The sequence below is a fragment of the Olea europaea genome, chromosome 3, assembly GCF_002742605.1.
Source record: "Olea europaea var. sylvestris chromosome 3, O_europaea_v1, whole genome shotgun sequence".
Lineage (NCBI taxonomy): Eukaryota > Viridiplantae > Streptophyta > Magnoliopsida > Lamiales > Oleaceae > Olea > Olea europaea.
The window spans coordinates 17,421,605-17,432,306 of NC_036239.1; positions in this window are offsets into that span (position 1 = coordinate 17,421,605).

The window sequence follows — 10,702 nt, forward strand, 5'->3', positions numbered from 1 at the left end:
AAAATGGTCCTTCCACGTGGCCAATCGAGAGTTACTCTACGTGCTTTCCTCCCTGTGCACGGTACAAACGGTCAGACATATACGGCCAATTCTAACGGAGATGGTGGTGGCCACATATACTTCGACGATCAAGTTAGTCGATGGTAAATATATTCCGGTGGTGACACTATGCTGAGATTTTTTATGTAAGAACTTTAGTTATGAAGTAACCTCACCTTATCTAGGCTGGGCTCTCTAGTATTTTATGGGGAGAAGGTGGAAGGGAGCACCATTGGATGTTGGACATGTGGACTTATCTGATGGTGCGAGGCGTCTACTCATTGGCGTCCATCAATCATTTCCTAGGTGGGTGAGCATTTAATTATTCTGACTTGGAGTTGACACGTTACAAAGATGTCACATCCATCAGTTCAATAGATATGGACAAATATTTAATCCAATAGATGTGGGACGATACTCGGACTTCTAAAGTCCACTTAAAAACTTGTTCACGAAATATTTCTTTCGAATTAAATTACCGCAAGTGTACGGGTCGTGACAAGTAATAAAGTGGATTTTAGAAGTCTGAGTATCGTCCCACAGAGAAAGAGTAGTTCAATTTTATTTATTTTAGCCTTAACCGAAACTAATTGACTTAAAATGAATTTTAGAATTAAAAGTCCTAATTTTGGGAGAAATCCCCAAATTGAAGAACCCTAATTTCAAATTAAACCCTAATTACTCAAATTCACTTAACGAATGACTCAATTACGAAATGTTATGAAAATAAATGAAATGTATTGTCAATTTATGAAAATCTATGTAAAACGAATGCACTAGGATCACGAATCCCCAAATAATTATTAAGTAAACCTTAATTTCACAATTTTGATAATCCAATGAGAATTTGACAAATGAATGCTCCTAAATCTATTCAATACTCTCTCTCGAGATGTATTGAACCTATTATCATAAATCACCAGCCTATATTTCTATAACAGATGCAATTATACAAGAACGCATGTAATTTTTTCGTGAGCAATTAAAGATTTACATAGGGCATAGAGGTATATTTCTATCCCCTATCGGACCCTATGATGAATTATATATGTCAAGTTTAATCCAATTTTCTCAAATTCAGAATTAAACCACCAAATTCACACAAATTAAGTGCACATTAATTATGGAAACAAATAAATCAATATAATTCATTCAAATAATCTCATCGAACTATGAATTCAAAGTTATGAAATAACAGGTTTAATAATAATTACATGGTTCATCAATCACCTAGTTACAGAAATCTAGCCTATCATGATAAAAAAAAAACGAAATCTATCAAGTTTTGAATAAAATACATCACTGGGTTATCAAAACTTGAAGAAATCTTGTAAATCTTCGTGTCAATCCTTGTTCTTGCCTTCAAATCCTCTCCAAAATGAATGTTTTTGCCTCCCAATTCATTCCTCCCAGCTTCTGGACTTTTTTTGCTATTTAAACCCGTCGAAATTAGGTTACTAAAGGAGTTGTAATCATATAAGGAAACTGCAAAAATCGGGCATAGATTATACCTATGCAACCGCATAGGCATAACCTATGCGACCGCATAGGTATATGGATTTTGGCGTTTTTAATCCCCGGAGGGTTACTCGCGACCGCGTAGCTTTTCTACTATGCGACCGCATAGTGGAGTGAACTTCCAAATTGAGTCATTTTGATCCTCAAGTTTCATTCCTTCACTCCTTGACCTCCTCTCTTGTTTTTAGTTGCTCCAATGTTCCATTATAACTTCCTATTGGTGCTTAGCTTGATCAATTGCTTGATGTGTTCATCGGATCAACTTTCAGATAATTGCAATTTGGTCCCTGAATTTTCATTTTGCTCCAATTTGGTCATTTTTCGGCTCTTTTCTCCTGAATTCCATTATTTCCATAGAATCACCTGCATTGCATGAATTTGACAAAATTAAGTCACAATTCAATCATTTTACTTGTATTTAAGTCATGTTTGTGATGTAAATAAGTGTGCAAAAACACACTTATCAAACCCCCCAAACTTGAACTATTGTTTGTCTTCAAATAAGATAGTGATATAATTCTAAACAAATATGGCTTAACACCTTGCCTTGGCTCAGGATTGGACTAAGTAATTGATTTTATGAAAATTTATCAGTGCAAAATGACATCAACCTTTACCTGTTAAGTGCATACTTGACGTGTGTGTGTGGATTCATGCTAACATATCAAGTTCATGATGAGTTTGAGTCCCGGTCCCAAGTGGTCCAATGTCTCCTTACTCGCTCGAGGGATACACAACCCCCCAAACTTATTCTTTTCACTCAATTATCCCGAGGTTGTGTTTTAAAAATTATGAGTTTACCTAGCTATAGTTCTCACCCTCTCGTAGTTTGGATTAATCTCACTATCACAAGTTCACATGTCAACAAGTGAAGGCTCTCCTAGTTTTGATTGCTTCGACACTCAAGATTAAACTAGGTTACTTGCCTCGCCTCAAAGGTATAGTTTCTTCCACCAAATGTCCAAGGGCTTTTCTTCTTGTTATTGTCTCTTTTTGTTTTTCTCACTTTTCTCTGGTTTTCTGATTTTTTTTTTTTACACTCCCAAGCCAGTTGGCTTTAGGGCACCAGGTTTTAAACCCTTGCAGGCTTATTCACCCGAGTTATAAAGGCTCGATCAGATGACTTTTTATTAACCTCTTTACCTCTTGCTTTCTATATGACCCATGTATCGAGCTTTGGGCCGATGACTCCCAGATTAGTTGACCTTAGGGCACCAGATTTTGAAATATCCTTACAGGCTTACTTGCTCGAGTCATAAAAACATGAAAAGAAGTGTCTTATTCTTACAAATTAAGTTTATGCCCTTATTTTTCTAGACATCTGGTATCCAAAACCAACCCTCAATTTAAGACTTTCACCTACTCTTCATCCCACTGGTCTAGGCAATCCACACAATAATTCATGCACGGAGCCTCACTTATCTCAATGTTCTCCTATAATAGCTCAACTATCACCAAACTGTCTTAAGGTAGTTTACAGGTTAATTCAATAGAGGGTTATAATTATTTTTCTACTTTATGCTCAAAACCCCAATCACTTACCTAACATGTAAAGCATGAATGGCGTGCATAAAGAATGTCAAGTATTACATCAGCACGTATTAGTTGGCCTAATTAACACCAACACCAAAGTTTTGAAATATACCAATCCAATAGTAACATCATAGCCGGCGAGGTGATTAAGCTCACACAAGCATATATAAGCATAATCAATATTCACTCACAAGCGTGCATCATGCAACAATTAGTCAAATTAAATCTGGATTGTGGAAATGCAATTAATTACATGCCGAATGCCTTTTTCAAATTATGCCACCATCCCCCAAACTTATACAAGACATTGTCCTCAATGCGAGAATTAAAGTTTAGATGGCAGAATTTAAAGAAAATTAGTACAAATGAGGCAAACGGTACTCCCCTGATCAATACGGAGGCTGCGATGGGAAGCTAGAACTTGCAGTACCATCAGCTGGAGGTGGAGGTAGGCGCGCCAAGATCTCTCTCATCAGTGCTGACTGCTGTGTCATTTCATCATGGATTCCCTCAACACGTGTTTCCAAACGGCCCAGACGCTCCCAAGTTTTCATTTACCCTCATCTGGATGCCATCCACCCTGCACACATACACACTGAGTCGACCGTTCATAGTTTCCATCTCCCTCCTAGCTGTCTGGGCATCCTAGCGAGCAGCACGTGACATATCAGTGGAAATGCGGATGTCACGGTGGGCTGTATGCATCTCAGTCGTCAAAGTCCCCATAGTCTGTTGGACTGTACGTCTCGGCTGGTTCCCGTGGTGATGGTGAAAATCTGGCGCCACAACTGTGCATTTATCTCAACCTGTGGTGGTGGAGCTTGAGGCATCTCTTGCTCTATGTGCTCGTGACCTTGCTCTTCCTGCTGTCTGCGCCATTCAATTTCTTGCTTTTCCCAGTGCTTTATCCTGGCTCTGTCTTGAGCCTCCAAGGTACTGCGCTTTATGATGGGGCTGGGTTTGGCAACCACTTCCCCGGATGCAATGTTTATACCATTAGCTATGCATATTCCGGAGATGAGGCTTGGAAAGATCATTAAGCTGTGTCTGTCTCCCAAGGTACCTACATGATGGATCTGATTATAGCAGAGAGTGGCAAGATCAACTTTATTACCTCGCACCAAGTGATAAAGAATCCAGCTGTGGGATCTGTGAATGTGGTCCTGTGAGAGGTCAGCTCAATGTTGTGGCACATAAACAGCCACAGGATGGCTATAGATGGTGTCAGCTCAATCTGGTGCCACTCGGTGGTGGGGAGTGGCCATGCATTTTGTCGCCCCAATAAGATCTCCCCAACTTCATGCCAATTGAAATCACCTGAGATAGGGGTTATGTTGTCCCACGTAAGCTGGTAGTAGTCTTGAATAACCTCGGGTTATTTTTTGAGGTACTAATTCGAACTCAATTTTTATTTTACTAGTATAATTTTGTTTTTATTTTTATTTTTATTTTAGGTTATTATCCTCTATTTGTGCTTTAGTTAATTAAATTGTTTGAATCTCAATGCTCGTACTGGTTTTAATTCTCAAATTTGCATGTCACGATTGCCTGGAGGAGAATTGATTCCAGCTAATCCTGAAATTGAGCGCACCTTTCATCGACGACAAAGAAATCACCGCGAAGCACAAGTACAAATGGCCAATGAATTAAACAATCCTATTATTCAAGCTAACGAAGGAGAGGCAGTGGATGAAGGAAATGAAATTTTGGGGACTTCTTGACTCCTCAAGTTATTCAAAGTCAATCCAGCATTGTATATCCACCGTTCGGGCAGCCCAACTTTCAATTGAAGACCAATGTAATACAGCTGTTTCAAAATGGACACCAATTCTATGGTAAAGTCGAGGAGAATCAACACACACACGTATCTCGATTTTTGGATATGTGTCAACATTTCAGATACCAAGGGATTTCGGATGACGCTATTAGGTTGAGGCTTTTTCCACATACGTTACGAGACAGAGCACTTGAATGGTTGGATTCACTCTCGGTTGCAAATATCACTACATGGAATGAGCTGGCACACAAGTTCTGCACAAAGTTCTTCTCCCCAGCCAAGATAGCAAAGCTGAGACATGATATATCAGTATTCAATCAAGGAGAGACTGAATCATTTGATGAAGCCTGGAACAGATTTAAAAACATGCTCCGAAAATGCCCTCAGCATGGGTTCGATAAAAAGACCCAGATTCGATTCTACTACACAGGATTACTTCCATACCATAAGAGCATGGTAGATTCAGCATCAGATGGCTTAATATCCACAAGAACAGTTGACGGGGCATTGGAATTATTTGAGCGAATGGCTACCACATCAGCCATGTGGTCTTCTGAGAGGGCGATTCCAAAGAAAACTCCAGGTGTCTACGAGGTGGACGCTTATTCAGCAATATCTGCAAAAATTGATTCTCTGTATCACAAGGTGGAAAGCATATCACAAGCTAAGAAGAGCAATTGTGAGGAATGTGGAGCCGAGCACAAAACATCAGATTGCCCAATACTCATGCAAGGAATTGAGTAAGCAGATTACGTATAGTGGGGACAACGCCAGCAGCATAATCAATATGGCGAGACTTTCAATCCCAGCTGGAAGAAACATCCCAACTTCTCTTGGAGCAACCAGAATCAGAATAAGCCACAAGGGAAATTTCAACAACAGGAGAAGAGGCCTCAATTGGAAGATATGATAGGAAAATTCATGGAGAAGGCCGAAGTTACACTTCAAAGTCAAAATGCAGCCATCAAGAATTTGGAAACTCAGATGGGGCAGCTAGCCATCGCATTGACTGGCAGAACACCAGGTAACTTACCAAGTAATACAGAAATCAATCCTAAAGAGCAAGCCAAGGTCATTACAACTCGAAGTGGAGTACAATTACCTGAAATCCATGTCAAGAGACCAGGGGTGATTGGAGAAACATCTTCCTCCGCTGAAGAAGAGACTGTTGTAAAGGAATCAAGTTCAAAGGAAAATTCAGAAGAATCACAAGATAAGGCCAAAGTCACAGTCAACCCCTACGAACCTCCGATTCCCTTTCCACAGCGCTTGAAGAAGCAAAAAGTGGAGCAACAATACAAAAAATTTCTAGAAATCTTCAAAAAGCTCCATATCAACATCCCACTAGCTGATGCACTGTTCCAAATGCCTAGCTACGTGAAATTTCTGAAGGATATCATATCAAATAAATGCAAGCTGGAAGATCATGAGACAGTTATGCTTACTGAGGAATGTGGTGCCAGAATACAGAATAAGCTTCCACCAAAACTAAAAGATCCAGGGAGTTTTACTGTTCCTTGCACAATCGGTGAAGTATATTTTGATAAAGCATTATGTGACCTCGGTGCAAGTATTAATTTAATGCCTTTGTCTGTTTTCAGGAAACTAGGATTGGGAGAAGCTAAAGCAACCACTGTGACACTTCAGCTGGCTGACAGGTCACTGACACATCCCAGAGGAATAATTGAAGATGTGCTTATCAAGGTTGAGAAGTTCATATTCCCAGTGGACTTTCTTATCCTAGACATGGAAGAGGACAATGACGTTCCATTGATACTTGGCAGACCATTTCTAGCAACAGGGAGAGCGTTAATTGATGTTCAAAGAGGTCAGTTGATTTTAAGATTGGGAGAGGAGCAAATATCATTCAATGTATTCAAGACAATGAAATTATCAGCAGAATCTGACAGCTATTATCAAGTTGACCTTATTGACAAGGCAGTACAAGAAACATTCTTACTACACGGTCCATCTGATGCCTATGAGGCATGTATTGTACAATCCCAATCAATCCAGTCAGAGTCTTTTGAAGTTGAAACATGTGCAAGATTTTTGAAGACCAACCCGCCATACACATGAAAGAGACACTTTGAGGAACTGGGGATGGGAAACACAAAGCCACTACCTTCAGTTCAGCAGCCGCCAGTTTTAGAACTCAAACAACTACCGCCACATCTCAGATATGCTTATTTAGGAGAGTCGGATACACTTTCAGTAATCATTTCGAACACAGTCAGTGAGATGGAGGAGGAAAAACTGTTCAGGGTACTTAGAGAGAACAAGACGGCGATTAGTTGGACAATAGCTGACATTAAAGGAATCAGTCCTTCCCTGTGTATGCATAAAATTTTAATGGAGTAAAATTGCAAGCCTAGCATAGAAAGTCAGAGAAGATTGAACCCAAACATGAAGGAAGTGGTCAGGGCAGAGATACTAAAGTTATTGGATGCAGGAATTATCTACCCAATTTCGGATAGTGCATGGATCAGCCCTGTTCAAGTGGTACCGAAAAAATGGGGAATCACAGTGGTGAAAAATGAGAAGAATGAACTAATTCCCACCAGAACAGTCACGGGTTGGAGAGTTTGCATTGACTATCGCAAACTCAATGCAACTACACGAAAGGATCACTTCCCATTCCCATTCATTATTCAGATGTTGGAGAGGTTGGCTAGACATTCACACTACTGCTTTCTTGATGGATACTCGGGCTATAATCAGATACCTTTTGCACTAGAGGATCAGGATAAGACCACTTTCACTTGCCCCTACGATACTTTTGCTTATCGTAGGATGCCTTTTGGTCTTTGCAACGCTCCAGCCACATTTCAGAGGTGTATGATGGCAATATTCTCTAATATGATTGAAAGGTTCATCGAGGTTTTCATGGACGACTTCTCAGTGTTTGGATCTTCATTTGATGAATGCCTAAACCACTTGAATTTGGTCTTACAGAGATGCAAGGAGACTAACCTGGTTTTAAATTGGGAAAAATGTCACTTTATGGTGTAGGAAGGCATTGTACTTGGGCATAGGATATCGACAAAAGGAATTGAGGTAGACAAGGCAAAAATTCAAGTGATTGAGAAATTACCACCGCCTACATCAGTTAAAGGAGTTCGCAGTTTTTTGGGGCACGCTGGGTTCTACCAGAGGTTTATAAAAGATTTCTCGAAGATCACTAAACATTTGTGCAATTTGCTAATGAAAGATGTAACCTTTGAGTTCAATGAGGATTGTCTCACAGCTTTCAACACTTTAAAGGAAAAGCTTACGACATCACCAGTAATTGTAGCACCAGACTGGGAATTGCCTTTTGAATTGATGTGTGATGCAAGTGATCAAGCTGTAGGTGCAGTATTGGGACAACGGAGGAACAAGATTTTTCATGTGATCTACTATGCAAGCAGAACTCTAAATAATGCACAAATAAATTATGCAACCACTGAAAAGGAGCTATTGGCTGTGGTATTTGCATTCGACAAATTCAGGTCATACCTCGTCGGGTCTAAAGTCATCGTCTATACTGATCATGCTGCATTGAAGTATTTGCTCACAAAGAAGGATGCAAAGCCGAGATTAATTCGTTGGTTGCTGTTGTTGCAAGAATTTGATATTGAGATACGCGACAAGAAGGTCACCGAGAATGTAGTAACAGATCACCTATCCAGACTAGAACTTGGGGAGACGGAAGATTTAGTGGATATAAATGAGATCTTCCTGGATGAACAGATGTTGAGAGTGGATGAAGCATCTTGGTACGCAGATATTGTCAATTATTTGGCCAGTTCCATTCCACCGCCTGACTGCTCTAGTCACCAAAGAAAAAAATTCTTCGCCGAGTTAAAATACTATTTTTGGGAGGATCCAATTTTCTATAGACGAGGAGCTGATCAGATAGTGAGGAGGTGCGTACTTGAAGAAGAAGTACATGAGATTCTCGAGCACTGTCACTCATCCGCATATGCAGGACACTTTGGAGCTTCAAAAACAGCTGCAAAGATTCTACAATCCGGGTTCTACTGGCCTACACTGTTTAGAGACACATTTGAGTTTGTCAAGAGGTGTGACTGATGTCAACGCACTGAGAATATTTCGAGGAGGAATGAAATGCCACTAAACAACATTTTGGAAGTGGAAATATTTGATGTTTGGGAATTGACTTCATAGGACATTTCCTCCCTTCATTCTCAAATCAGTATATTTTGGTAGCAGTGGATTACGTATCAAAATGGGTGGAAGCAGTTGCACTGCCAACAAATGACTCAAAGACAGTAATTGGGTTTCTGAAGAAATATATTTTCACTTGATATGGCACACCGCGAGCTATAATCAGTGACGGGGGTAAACACTTCTGTAATCGCTAGTTTGAGCAGCTGTTAAATAAATATGGTGTTAAACACCGTGTCGCTACCCCATATCATCCACAAACTAGCGGGCAAGTTGAAGTATCTAATCGGCAGTTGAAAAGGATACTCGAAGTCACAGTGAACTCGTCTAGAAAAGACTAGTCTAAAAAGCTAAACGATGCATTGTGGGCTTACAGAACAACATTCAAGACACCGATAAGCATGTCTCCATATCGCCTAGTTTTTGGGAAAGCATGCCATCTGCCATTAGAAATGGAGCACCGGGCATATTGGGCTATGAAACAGTTAAATATGGAATTGAATGCCGCCGGTGAAAAGCGTCTACTGCAACTGAATGAGTTGGATGAATTTAAAATGGAGGCTTATGAAAATGCAAAACTTTACAAGGAGCGAACCAAGAAGTGGCATGATATGCACATTCAGAGGCGAGTATTCGAAGTGGGGCAACAAGTACTACTGTGTAACTCGAGACTCAAGCTATTCCCAGGAAAACTACGATCACAGTGGTCGGGTCCCTACACAGTTACAAAAGTCCTACCATATGGGGCTATACAAGTGAGCCATGAGAATAAGGGTACCTTCACTGTTAATGGGCAAAGGTTGAAACACTACTAGGGCGGTGACTTCTCTAACCAACAGTCAACTGTTCAACTCGAGACGCCAGAATGAAGCAGCCGCAGAAAAGTCGAGCTATCGACTATAACTTAGCGCTGGGTGGGAGACAACCCACTGTATCCTTTTTATCTATTTATTTACTTTATTATGCTTTCTGCATTAGATTAGAAAGTTTACTTTCAAATTCATTTAGTATTTTGTTATGTGGTCATCGATCATCTAGGCATGCTAAAAGAGTCCAAGCACTGTTCACACGAGTCCTTAAGTATCACACACGACTTCGGGTTGATTTGAGTTGTTTGGGTAGTTGAGTGTGGAATTCAAGCATTTCGAGGCAACTTATGTTTTCTAAATTTCACATGTCAATGTTTTAAAAATATGTCTTTGAAAAATTGGAGGCGTTGAGAGCCGGATCATTTATTAAATAAAAAAAAATTGGACAAAAATAAGATTTTTTGGGGAAAGAAGCATTGTTTTATTTTATTTTATTTCTTTTGAAAAAAAAAGTGTCTATGCGATCATATAGACAACCGAAAGAAAAAGCCAAAAAAGAAATATAACTATGCGACCAGCTTTTAACTATGTGGCCGCATAGAAGTGGATCGGCCATGGTTAAAGCCATGACCGATTCACTCTTCATTCACCCTCTCACTCTTTTCCTAAATTCCTCTCCCGACCACATTCACCTAGGGCACATTTTGGGCTAACATCACACAAGAATTTAATCATTGCATTGTGATAACATTGAAAGGAAATCCACTTTCTCCCTCTATTCAACCCTACAAACACAAGGTACGTGTTCTCCCCCCCCCCCCCCCCCCCCCCCCTCCTCTTCCTTTTTTTTGTTTTG